Genomic DNA, 13,180 nt, shown 5'->3' with positions numbered 1-13,180 from the left:
CAAAGGAGAGGTAGAGGGGCCCATAGAGGACAAAGGAGAGGTAGAGGGGCCCATAGAGGACAAAGGAGAGGTAGAGGGGCCCATAGAGGTCACGACATCAACCCAATTGAGAAGGTTTGGGATGAGTTGGACCGCAGAGTGAAGGAAAAGCAGCCAACAAGTGCTTAGCATATGTGTGAACTCCTTCAATACTGTTGTAAAAGCATTCCAGGTGAAGCTGGTTGAGAGAATGCCACGAGTGTGCAAAGCTGTCATCAAGGCAAAGGGTTTACCACTATTTTGGTTACTACATGTATGTATGTAAATGGAATATTTCTGGGTTTGTTTATTTGATAAATTAGCAAACATTTTAAAAAATCTGTTTTTGCTTTGTCATTATAGGGTATTGTGTGTAGATTGATGAGGGGAAAAAACTATTTAATACATTTTAGAATAAGGCTGTAACGTAACAAAACGTGGAAAAAGTCAAGGGGTCTGAAAACTTTCCGAAGGCACTGTGTACTTCCATGAATTTTATTCAACTGGTACTGGGGGACCTTCAGATGAGTGTTGTGAGGCCTGTGGGTATCCTACAGCAAAACAACCGACACGTGTTTGTGAGAGTCTCACCTTTCCACAGAGGGAAAAGCTCAAACTGGTGTAGCTCAAACTGTTCATACGCTACAGACAGAAGTTGGCAGATCGGCTGTACCAACTTCACACGCTTGTAGGGGTCTTATAGCAAAATGTAGGCCAAACCATTCGGACGCTACAGACGATTTTGTGGAATGTCTAATGGTCTGACAAACACAACTTTTACCGTGGAAGTGCGACATCGGCAGGTGTGGTGGATTGAGACACATCCAATTAAAAAAACAGATATCTCTAGCTTAAACTGACAGATTTTTATGAGAATTGTAGTATTACGCTAATTAGATTTTTGCGGGAGCCCAGACATCGACTATAGGGGTGTAATGCATTTTGCAAATTAAGTGGGTTATTTTGGCCACTGTGTTTCAGTTTGGGGCTGCGTGTTAATTGCGTTGAAAAAGTGGATTCTGATTGGACAAATGTGCTCAAGCAATTGAGAAATGTAACATATAAGGCTGTTGACAAATAAAGACAAACATGACAGAATATACAATGAGGAGGGACTGATAATGAGTCTCCCCACCAGGGGGCGCCATGAGCAAAGACAAACTGTTCTGAAAACTACATGACAGCAATGATCAAACTTCATGTGCATTTCACTCCTCACATCTTTAACCTGCAATTCAGATATAGTGTCTATTGAGGGATGCAGATACACAGTAGTCATAGCTTCCTTACCGGTCTCTGGACAGGACAGTGATAGCTTCCTTACTGGTCTCTGGACAGGACAGTGATAGCTTCCTTACCGGTCTCTGGACAGGACAGTGATAGCTTCNCTGGACAGGACAGTGATAGCTTCCTTACCGGTCTCTGGACAGGACAGTGATAGCTTCCTTACCGGTCTCTGGACAGGACAGTGATAGCTTCCTTAGCGGTCTCTGGACAGGACAGTGATAGCTTCCTTACCGGTCTCTGGACAGGACAGTGATAGCTTCCTTACCGGTCTCTGAACAGGAGAGCGAGCGGCCGTCCTTGGCTGAGCCTGGTTCATCTTAGTCAGCACCAGATCAGAGATGAGCTGCCTGTCCTCTGCCTGGTGCTCTCCGATCAGCTGCATGGAGGAACCCACAACCTGGCAACCCAAAGGCACAGTATACAGTCATGGCCAAAAGTTTTGAGAATGACACAAATATACATTTTCACAAAGTTTGCTGCTTCAGTGTCTTTAGATATTTTTGTCAGATGTTACCATGGAATACTGAAGTATAGTTACAAGCATTTCATAAGTGTCAAAGGCTTTAATTGACAATTACATTAAGTTGATGCAAAGAGTCAATATTTGCAGTGTTGACCCTTCTTTTTCAAGACCTCTGCAATCCGCCCTGGCATGCTGTCAATGAACTTCTGGGCCACATCCTGACTGATGGCAGCCCATTATTGCCTAATCAATGCTTGGAGTTTGTCAGAGTTTGGAGTTTGTGGGTTTTGGGGCTACCAACCAGTGCTCCCGCACATTGGCTAACCGGGCTATCTGCATTGTGTCCCGCCACCCACCAACCCCTCTTTTGCGCTACTGCTACTCTCTGTTCATCATATATGCATAGTCACTTTAACCATACCTACATGTACATACTACCTCAATCAGCCTGACTAACCGGTGTCTGTATGTAGCCTCGCTACTGTATATAGCCTGTCTTTTTACTGTTATTTTATTTATTTACTTACCTATTGTTCACCTAACACCTTTTTTGCACTATTGGTTAGAGCCTGTAAGTAAGCATTTCACTGTAAGGTCTACACCTGTTGTATTCGGCGCACGTGACAAATAAACTTTGATTTGGTTTGTCCACCCGCCTCTTGAGGATTGACCACAAGTTCTCAATGGGATTAAGGTCTGGGGAGTTTCCTGGCCATGGACCCAAAATATCGATGTTTTGTTCCCCGAGCCACTTAGTTATCACTTTTGCCTTATGGCAAGGTGCTCCATCATGCTGGAAAAGGCATTGTTTGTCACCAAACTGTTCCTGGATGGTTGGGAGAAGTTGCTCTCGGAGGATTGTGTTGGTACCATTCTTTATTCATGGCTGTGTTCTTAGGCAAAATTGTGAGTGAGCCCACTCCCTTGGCTGAGAAGCAACCCCACACATGAATGGTCTCAGGATCCTTTACTGTTGGCATGACACAGGACTGATGGTAGCGCTCACCTTGTCTTCTCCGGACAAGCTTTTTTCCGGATGCCCCTGACAATCGGAAAGGGGATTCATCAGAGAAAATGACTTTACCCCAGTCCTCAGCAGTCCAATCCCTATACCTTTTGCAGAATATCAGTCTGTCCCTGATGTTTTTCCTGTAGAGAAGGGGCTTTTTTGCTGCCCTTCTTGACACCAGGCCATCCTCCAAAAGTCTTTGCCTCACTGTGCGTGCAGATGCACTCACACCTGCCTGCTGCCATTCCTGAGCAAGCTCTGTACTGGTGGTGCCCCGATCCCGCAGCTGAATCAACTTTAGGAGACGGTCCTGGCACTTGCTGGACTTTCTTGGGCGCCCTGAAGCCTTCACAACAATTGAACCGCTCTCCTTGAAGTTCTTGATGATCCGATAAATGGTTGATTTAGGTACAATCTTACTGGAAGCAATATCCTTGCCTGTGAAGCCCTTTTTGTGCAAAGCAATGATGACGGCACGTGTTTCCTTGCAGATAATCATGATTGACAGAGGAAGAACAATGATTCCAAGCACCACCCTCCTTTTGAAGCTTCCAGTCTGTTATTCGAACTCAATCAGCATGACAGAGTGATCTCCAGCCTTGTCCTCGTCAACACCCACACCGGTGTTAACGAGAGAATCACTGACATGATGTCAGCTGGTCCTTTTGTGGCAGGGCTGAAATGCAGTGAAAATGTTTTTTTGGGGATTCAGTTCATTTGAATGGCAAAGAGGGACTTTGCAATTAATTGCAATTCATCTGATCACTCTCTCACTCTCTCAGCTTTAATGGCTGGATCTTTGTTGTCCCTGTTGAAGCGAGAACCTGTTTAACTCGTCGGCGATGGAGACGTCGCTGGCAGTGGGGATACGTTTTTTTGTCTGGTAGTCTGTGATGGCTTGGATGCTGCCACATGCGTCGAGGGTCGGAGTTGTTGTTGAAGTGCTCCTCAATCCGCAGTTTGTGGTCATGTTTAACCATCTTAATGCCCTTTTTCAGGCTGGCCCTGGATGAACTGTAGGCTTCCGCATCGCCGGATCTGAAAGCAGCGTTGCGTGCCTTTAGCAGTAGTCGGACTTCTCTGTTCATCCAAGGCTTCTGGTTGGGGAAGGTCTTTATTAGTTTATGGGTGATGACATTGTTGAGTTGAGTTGAGTTGAGTCTATTTTTATTTTTTACAGGGACAGTGCACATTAATCAACGTTTCAGTAAAAGTGCCGGTTTTAGCCAGCCGGCTAATTTTCAACCGCAGTCCCTGGGCAGGTTATTAAAAACAATTACAATATAGACAATAGCAACATAGAACAAGCAAGACATAGCAACATAGGACAAGCAAGACGTAGCATACAGACAGAGCAACATAGAACAAAAAGCAGCAAGACAAAATTCATAAAAGCAACAAAGTGTTTCCACACCTCAGACATGGAAAGCGGCAACACACAGCTAGGGACCATGTTCACAAATCTGATTGACCTTTAGCCATGTCTTCAAGCATTTTGTGAAAGTGTGATATGTGGTGCAGTTATGTGTGTCTGATGGCAGTGTATTCCAGACATGGGTTGATGCAGATGTTGATGTAATCCAGAACAGAAGAAGCATATGTTTCAATGTCCGTATGGGAGTCAAGTGTGGCCTGAGTGGCAAACAATCTCCAGTCTGTGTTTAAACTGGCTGGCTTCCGGGGTAAGCATGCAGTGTGTCAAGAAGCAGTGCGGCTTGGCAGGGTCGTGTTTCAGAGGATACATGGCTCTTGACCGTCGCCTCTCCCGATGTTAAAAGTGATATGACAAATCTTTACCAGGCCAAGGATACTGGGCCCACAGAGATCACATATGACCAATCTTTACTAGTCCTAGGAAACTGGCCCACAGAGATCACATATGACCAATCTTTACTAGTCCTAGGAAACTGGCCCACACAGATCACACTATGACCAATCTTTACGTTAGTCCTAGGCAAACTGGCCCACCAGAGATCACATATGACCCATCTTTACTATCCTAGGAAACTGGCCCACAGAGCACAATGACCAATCTTACTAGTCCTAGGAAACTGGCCCACAGAGATCACATATGACCAATCTTACTAGTCCTAGGAAACTGGCCCACAGAGATCACTATGACCAACTCTTACTAGTCCTAGGAAACTGGCCCACAGAGATCACATATGACCAATCTTTACTACCTAGGAAACTGGCCCACAGAGATCACATATGAACAATCTTTACTAGTCCTAGGAAACTGGCCACACGAAGTCACATATGACAATCTTTACTAGTCCTAGAACGGACAAGAACGGCCCACAGGATCAATATGACCAATCTTTACTATCGTAGGAAACTGGCCCACAGAGATCACATATGACCAATCTTTACTAGTCCTAGGAAACTGGCCCACAGAGATCACATATGACCAATCTTTACTAGTCCTAGGAAACTGGCCCACAGAGATCACATATCCAATCTTTACTAGTCCTAGGAAACTGGCCCACAGAGATCACATATGACCAATCTTACCTAGTCCAGGAAACTGGCCCACAGAGATCACATATGACCAATCTTTACTAGTCCTAGGAAACTGGCCCACAAGATCACATATGACCAATCTTTACTAGTCCTAGGAAACTGGCCCACAGAGATCACATATGACCAATCTTTACTAGTCCTAGGAAACTGGCCCACAGAGATCACATATGACCAATCTTTACTAGTCCTAGGAAACTGGCCCACAGAGATCACATATGACCAATCTTTACTAGTCCTAGGAAACTGGCCCACAGAGATCATACAGTTGAAGCGGAAGTTTACATACAAATTCCAGAAAATTATGTCATGGCTTTAGAAGCTTCTGACATCATTTGAGTTAATTGGAGGTGTACCTGTGGATTGTATTTCAAGGTCTACCTTCAAACTCAGTGCCTATTTGCTTGACATCATGGGAAAATCCAAAATAAATCAGCCAAGACCTCAGAAAAAATATTGTGGACCTCCACAAGTCTGTTTCATCCTTGGGAGCAATTTCAAAACCGCTGAAGGTATCAAGTTCATCTGTACAACAATAGTACGCAAGTATAAACACCATGGGACCACGCAGCCGTCATACCGCTCAGGAAGGAGACGCATTCTGTCTCCTAGAGATGAGCGTATGTTGTGAGAAAAGTGCAAATCAATCCCAGAACAACAGCAAAGGACCTTTGAAGATGCTGGAGGAAACAGGTACAAAAGTATCTATATCCACAGTAAAACGAGTCCTAATCGACATAACCTGAAAGGCCGCTCAGCAAGAAGAAGCCACTGCTCCAAAACAGCCATAAAAAAGCCAGACTACGGTTTGCAACTGCAAATGGGACAAAGATCGTACTGTTTGGGAATTGTCCTCTGGTCTGATGAAACAAAAATATAACTATTTGGCCATAATGACCATTGTTATGTTTGGAGGAAAAAGAGGAGACTTGCAAGCTCAAGAACACATTTACATTTAAGTCATTTAGCAGACGCTCTTATCCAGAGCGACTTACAAATTGGAAAGTTCATCATATTCATCTGGTCCCCCCGTGGGAATGAACCCACAACCCTGGCGTTGCAAGCACCATGCTCTACCAACTGAGCACACGGGACCACGAAGCCACAGGGGTGGCAGCATCATGTTATGGGGTGCTTTGCTGCAGAAGGGACTGGTGCACTTCACAAAATAGATGGCATCATGAGAGTGGAAAATTATGTGGATATATTGAAGCACATCTCAAGAAATCAGTCAGGAAGTTAAAGCTTGGTCGCAAATGGGTCTTCCAAATGGACAATGACCCCAAGCATACCTCCAAAGTTGTGGCAAAATGGCTTAAGGACAAGAAAGTCAAGGTATTGGAGTGCAATCACAAAGCCCTGACCTCAATCCTATAGAAAATTTGTTGGCAGAACTGAAAAAGTGTGCGCGAGTGAGGAGGCCAAAACTTGATTCAGTTACAACAGCTCAATCAAGAGGAATGGCCAAAATTCACCCAACTTTTTTTTTGGTGGGAATGGAAGTTGTCGAGGGAAAGGGCTACCCCCAAAAAATAACCCTCCCGTTTTTTTTGGAAACCCCCAAAGTTCACTTCATCCTGTCTTTATGCGCATCCTTACACACTCTCCGCTCCCTCCGTCTATGTTTTCCCACCCCCATCCCCCTGAAAAACAACCCAGCTCAAATAAGACCCCGTCGCCCTGGCCTTTTCACCCCTCCCATCCCCCGACAGCCCCCCAACCACTCAACACACACCCCACCAGCGCAACCACACCTGCCCATACCTCACCAGCCCTAAGTTCGCCTCCTCCAACTCACCACCCGCTCCTCAACCCTATCCCCCTGTTAGCAGCCGCACTCCGGCCTCCTTATCGTTTCGGCCTACAACATGCATGACGCCTCGTAGCCCCCCACCACTTAAACAATTTAAAGGCAATGCTACCAAATACTAATTGATGTATGGGTAAACTTCTGACCCACTGGCGCATTTGATCCGAAAGAATAAATGGCTATAAATCATTCTCTCTACTATTATTCTGACATTTCACATTCTTAAAATAAAGTGGTGATCCTAACTGACCTAAGACAGGCAATTTTTACTTGGATTAAATGTCACGAATTGTGAAAAACTGAGTTTAAATGTATTTGGCTAAGGTGTATGTTAACTTCCGACTTCAACTGTACATGTGGAAGCTATTTTCATGAGAATGAATACTTTACACATGAACGACCGCTCATTCAGAAAATAATAGCAAAATATTTACACGTCTATTTCGTCCCTCTGTTGAAATCACCCGGTCCATCTCTGGGGAGTAGTTCGACAGAAGTCTCTGGTTTGTCCACAATGTCTTTTGTAGTTACCCCTTCTTCTCACCAATTTTGTGGTATCCAATTGGTAATTACAGTCTTGTCTCATCGCTGCAACTCCCGTACGGACTCAGGAGAGTCGAATGTCGAGAGCCTTGCATCCCCTGAAACCCAACCAAGCCGCACTGCTTCTTGACACAATGCCCACTTAACCCAGAAGCCAGCCGCACCGTGTCAGAGGAAACACCGTACACCTGGTGACCGTGTCAGCGTGCACGGCCCACCACAGGAGTCGCTAGGACATCCCTGCAGGCCAAACCCTCCCCTAAACCGGACGACGCTGGGCCAATTGTGCGCCACCCCATGGGTCTCCCGGTTGCTGCCGGCTGTGACAGAGCCTGGACTCGAACCCAGAATCTCTAGTGGCACAGCTAGCGCTGCAATGCAGTGCCTTAGATCAATGGGCCACTCGGGAGGCCTGATCCTTCAGATGTTCCACACGCGGTGGTCCTCTGTCACGTTTACTAGACAAAAGTACTTAAACAGCTGCACACTGAATGTTCAGATGTAGTCTTTATCTTCTTCACTCAAGAGTTTCAGAGTCTTAATATTTTCTGGTCTGGTAGATTTAAACCATTTGTCAGCCGTGTAGCCACCTCTCCATACTGTCTGGTCAGAATTTAAATTGCAACCATTTCAACGTATTCAGCTCACGCTGCACGTATACTGGTCTAATATGTTAATTCTTCAGCAAGTCCTTTTAAGCACTCGCCTTGGAGGGTGGTTCCATCGCATTGCCACAATGTCTGTGCTAATGTGGGGGTGGTTACTGACATGGCAAAAGTTTATATGAAAAACAATTCTCATTTAGGAGGCTAAAATCACATTTCATCTTCACAAAAGCATTCTTACACTTAATCATATAAGTTTTACAACATTTAGATGCAAACCTGGTAACTCGGACGTGTCTACGTTCAGAGTTACAGTTATCTTGTTCTACCGTCCTTAATGATATCACAAAACAAACTTTTGACAGGATTTATTGTTTAGATCCCCACAGACCATTTCCCACATTCTTTATGTTAGAAATATTGTTTCAATGTCCAATCTTTTGATAACGTTTTGGCAGAGTCTCTCTCTACACACAAAGGATTTTTGACTTCTCCATACTGCAATGTGTCGTGGAAAATTGCAAGATGATGTTATAATACTTGTATTACATTATAATAGTTGTTACATTCGACAGAATAGAGTATTGTGTGTGTGTTCCACTGAGGATGGGCCTCTATGAGATAGCCCTGACAGAGGAGATTTACGATGTCTTTGTGTAATAAAGCCTTCCAGAGAGTAAAGGTAATGTTTTCAAGCTATACCATACCAGGGTGAAACGGGTTCCAGTTTGGAGTAGGAGGGGGCCAGACACTGGTCTTTACAATGAGAACTGTTGACACAGCAGTAACTGTCTGCTATGTTTTATAGATATCTTTCATACAAATCTTAACCTTTGTGAACTGTTCCTAAGATCTGTGGTTCGTCATGTAAGTTGAGAGGGGTGTATCTTGGCTATAAAAGATCTTTGTACTTTTCTGGTGGCACTCTCAACGGTTCATTATAGATAGTGAATTGTTGAAAGTCAAATGCTATTGCAAAGCTTAATTATGATTAAATATGTAGTTTAACTTCTTGACGCTAGGGGTCAGATTTAAAAAAAATAACGTTCCCAAGGTAAACGGACTATTTCTCAGGTCCAGATCGTAGAATATGCATATAGTTTACAGATTAGGATAGAAAACACTCCAAAGTTTCCAAAACTGTCAAAATATTGTCTGTGAGTATAAACTATTTTGCAGGCGAAAACCTGAGGAAATCTAACCCGGAAGTGATTATTATTATTTTTTTAATCTGTGTTTCATTTCCCGTCTTTCTTCCATTTAAAGGGGTATCAACCAGATTCCTTTTCCAATGGCTTCCTCAGGCTGTGTCCAGGCTTTAGACAGTTTCAGGCTTTTGATTAGTTCCTGCGCGCGAGAGGGGAGCTCTCCATTTTCTTTCTCTCTTTTATTGAATAGGTTGCGGTCCGGTTTAAATATTATCGATTATGTATGTTAAAAACAACCTGAGGATTGATTATAAAAACACATTTGACATGTTTCTACGAACATTACGGATACTTTTTGGAATTTTCATCGAATGGAACGAGGCTGTAGTTTTCTGAACATAACGCGCAACCCAAATGGTGTTTTTTTGTTATAAAAGTAATATTTATCGAACAAAAAGAACATTTATTGTGTAACTGGGAGTCTCGTGAGTGCAAACATCCGAAGATTATCAAAGGTAAGCGATACATTTTATTGCTTTTCTGACTTTCGTGACCATGCTAATTTGGGGCTAGCTGTTCTAGCATTGATTGATACACTCACAAAAGCTTGGATTGCTTTCGCTGTAAAGCATATTTTCAAAATCTGGAAGCCGATTCAAAATCAGGAAGCCGATTCTAGATTACATTTTTGATTGGAGCTGCTTAATGTGAGTCTGGAAGGAGAGTTCACAGTCTAACCAGACACCTAGGTATTTGTAGTTGTCCACATATTCTAAGTCAGAACCATCCAGAGTAGTGATGCTGGACGGGCGGGCAGGTGCAGGCAGCGATCAGTTGAAGAGTATGCATTTAGTTTTACTTGCGTTTAAGAGCAGTTGGAGGCCACGGAAGGAGAGTTGTATGGCATTGAAGCTCGTCTGGAGGTTAGTTAACACAGTGTCCAAAGATGGGCCAGAGGTATACAGAATGGTGTCGTCTGCGTAGAGGTGGATCAGAGAATCACCAGCAGCAAGAGCGACATCATTGATGTATACAGAGAAGAAGGTTGGCCCGAGAATTTAACCCTGTGGCAACCCCATAGAGACTGCCAGAGGTCCGGACAACAAGCCCTCCGATTTGACACACTGAACTCTATCAGAGAAGTAGTTGGTGAACCAGGCAAGGCAATCATTTGAGAAACCAAGGCTGTTGAGTCTGCCGATAAGAATGTGGTGATTGACAGAGTCAAAGGCCTTGGCCAGGTCGATGAATACGGCTGCACAGTAATGTCTCTAATCGATGGCGGTTATGATATCGTTTAGGACCTTGAGCGTGGCTGAGGTGCACCCATGACCAGCTCTGAAACCAGATTGCATAGCGGAGAAAGTACGGTGGGATTCGAAATGGTCGGTAATCTGTTTGTTAACTTGGCTTTTGAAGACCTTAGAAAGGCAGGATAGGATAGATATAGGTCTGTAGATATTTGGGTCTAGAGTGTCTCCCTCTTTGAAGAGGGGGATGACCGCGGCAGATTTCCAATATTTGGGAATCTCAGACGATACGAAAGAGAGGTTGAACAGGCTAGTAAAAGGGGTTGAAACAATTTTGGCAGATCATTTTAGAAAGAGAGGGTCCAGATTGTCTAGCCCGGCTGATTTGTAGGGGTTCAGATTTTGCAGCTCTTTCAGAACATCAGCTATTTGGATTTAGGTGAAGGAGAAATGGGGGAGGCTTGGGCAAGTTGCTGTGGAGGGTGCAGGGCTGTTGATCGGGGTAGGGGTAGCCGGGTGGAAAGCATGGCCAGCCGTAGAAAAATGCTTATTGAAATTCTCAATTATAGTGGATTTATCAGTGGTGACAGTGTTTCCTAGCCTCAGTGCAATGGGCAGCTGGGAGGAGGTGCTCTTATTCTCCATGGACTTAAGCATCCCAGAACCTTTTTGAGTTTGTGCTACAGGATGCAAATTTCTGCTTGAAAAAGCTAGCCTTAGCTTTCCTAACTGCCTGTGTATATTGGTTCCTAAATTAAATTAAATAAATTCCATGAAAAGTTGCATATCACACGGGCTATTCGATGCTAATACAGAACGCCACAGGATGTTTTTGTGCTGATCAAGGGCAGTCGGGTCTGGAGAGAACCAACCGATATATTTCTGTTTGAAATGGGTATGGTTATTTAAGATGGTGAGGAAGGCACTTTTAAAGAATAACCAGGCATCCTCTACTGACGGGATGAGGTCAATATCCTTCCAGGATACCCGGGCCAGGTCGATTAGAGGTTGATTAGGTCTATAGCAAGTGGCAACGGTGAGAGACTTGTTTCTGGAAAAGTGGATTTTTAAAAGTAGAAGCTCGAATTGTTTGGGTACAGACCTGGATAGTAAGACAGCCTGCAGAGTTCTATCTCTGCAGTAGATTGCAACTCCGCCCCATTTGGCATTTCTATCTTGTCGGAAGATGTTATAGTTAGGGATGGACATTTCAGGGTTTTTGGTGGTCTTCCTAAGCCAGGATTCAGACATGGCTAGGACATCTGGGTTGGCAGAGTGTGCTAAAGCAGTGAATAAAACAAACTTAGGGAGCAGGCTTCTAATGTTAATATGCATGAAACCAAGGCTTTTACGGTTATAGATGTCAACAAATGAGAACACCTGGGGAGTAGGAGTGGAGCTAGGCACTGCAGGGCCTGGATTAACCTCTACATCACCAGAGGAACAGATGAGTAGAATAAGGGTACGGCTAAAGGCTATCAAAACTGGTCGTCTAGTACGTTCGGAACAGAGAGTAAAAGGAGCAGGTTTCTGGGTGCGATAGAATAGATTCAAGGCATAATGTACAGACAAAGGTATGGTAGGATGTGAGTACATTGAAGGTAAACCTAGGCATTGAGTAATGATGAGAGATATTGTCTCTAGAGATGTTTAAACCAGGTGATGTCACCGCATATGTGGGAGGTGGAACTTAATGGTTGGTTGAGGCATATTGAGCAGGGCTAGAGGCTCTACAGTGAAATAAGACAATAATCACTAACCAGGACAGTAATGGACAAGGCATATTGATATTAGGGAGAGGCATGCTAGCCGAATGATCATAGGTAGGGGTCCAGTGAGTGGTTGCGCTGGCTGGTCACACGACGATTCAGACAGCTAGCAGGTCGGGGATAGCAAGCTACCAGAAGGGGCTTAGAGGGACGTCGCGATGGAGGGAAGTCTGTTTCAGCCTCCGCGTGCGGTGACGTCGATAAACCAGTTGTGATGGATTAGTAGGGTTCCGAGTAGCAGAGGGGTCCAAGTCCAATTTGCAAAATAGGTATAGTGGCCCAAGAAATTGGCCGATGGATCTATTCAGCTAACAGTCCAATATGCTCTAGACAGCTAGCGGGCCACGGCTAGCAGGCTAGTAGATGGGCATTCAGGGGACGTCGCGGCGTAGGGGCCAGTTGAGTACCCCCTTGAGCAGGTTACGTCGGTAGTCCAGTCGTGAAGGATCAGCGGGGTTCCGTGCCCCATACCGGCAGTAGAAGTGGTCCAGGTATTGTAGCCCAGGAGTGGCTGATTGGCCTCTTCAGCTAGCCGGGAGAATGGGCCAAGGATGGGCTAGCTCCAAGCTAATTGGTGCTTGCTTCGGGACAGACGTTAGCCAGGGGTAGTCACTTGGATTGCAGCTAGCTAGCTGCGATGATCCAGGTGAAAAAGTTCAGAGCTTGCGGTAGGAATCCGGGGATATGGAGAGAAAATAGGTCTGGTATGCTCTGGTTTGAGTCGCGTTGTACAAGCTAGCGAGAGATTTCCGAGCTAA

At 44.7% G+C, this 13,180-nt stretch overlaps 1 pseudogene; it reads right to left on the bottom strand.

The window, feature by feature from the left end:
• Positions 1-13,180, bottom strand: part of LOC112073176 (synapsin-2-like) — a 110,088-nt pseudogene that overhangs the window by 1,370 nt on the left and 95,538 nt on the right.

This window comes from Salvelinus sp. IW2-2015, unplaced genomic scaffold, assembly GCF_002910315.2.
Source record: "Salvelinus sp. IW2-2015 unplaced genomic scaffold, ASM291031v2 Un_scaffold2176, whole genome shotgun sequence".
In the NCBI taxonomy this organism is placed as follows: domain Eukaryota; kingdom Metazoa; phylum Chordata; class Actinopteri; order Salmoniformes; family Salmonidae; genus Salvelinus; species Salvelinus sp. IW2-2015.
This window is presented reverse-complemented; position numbering and strand designations above follow the sequence as displayed.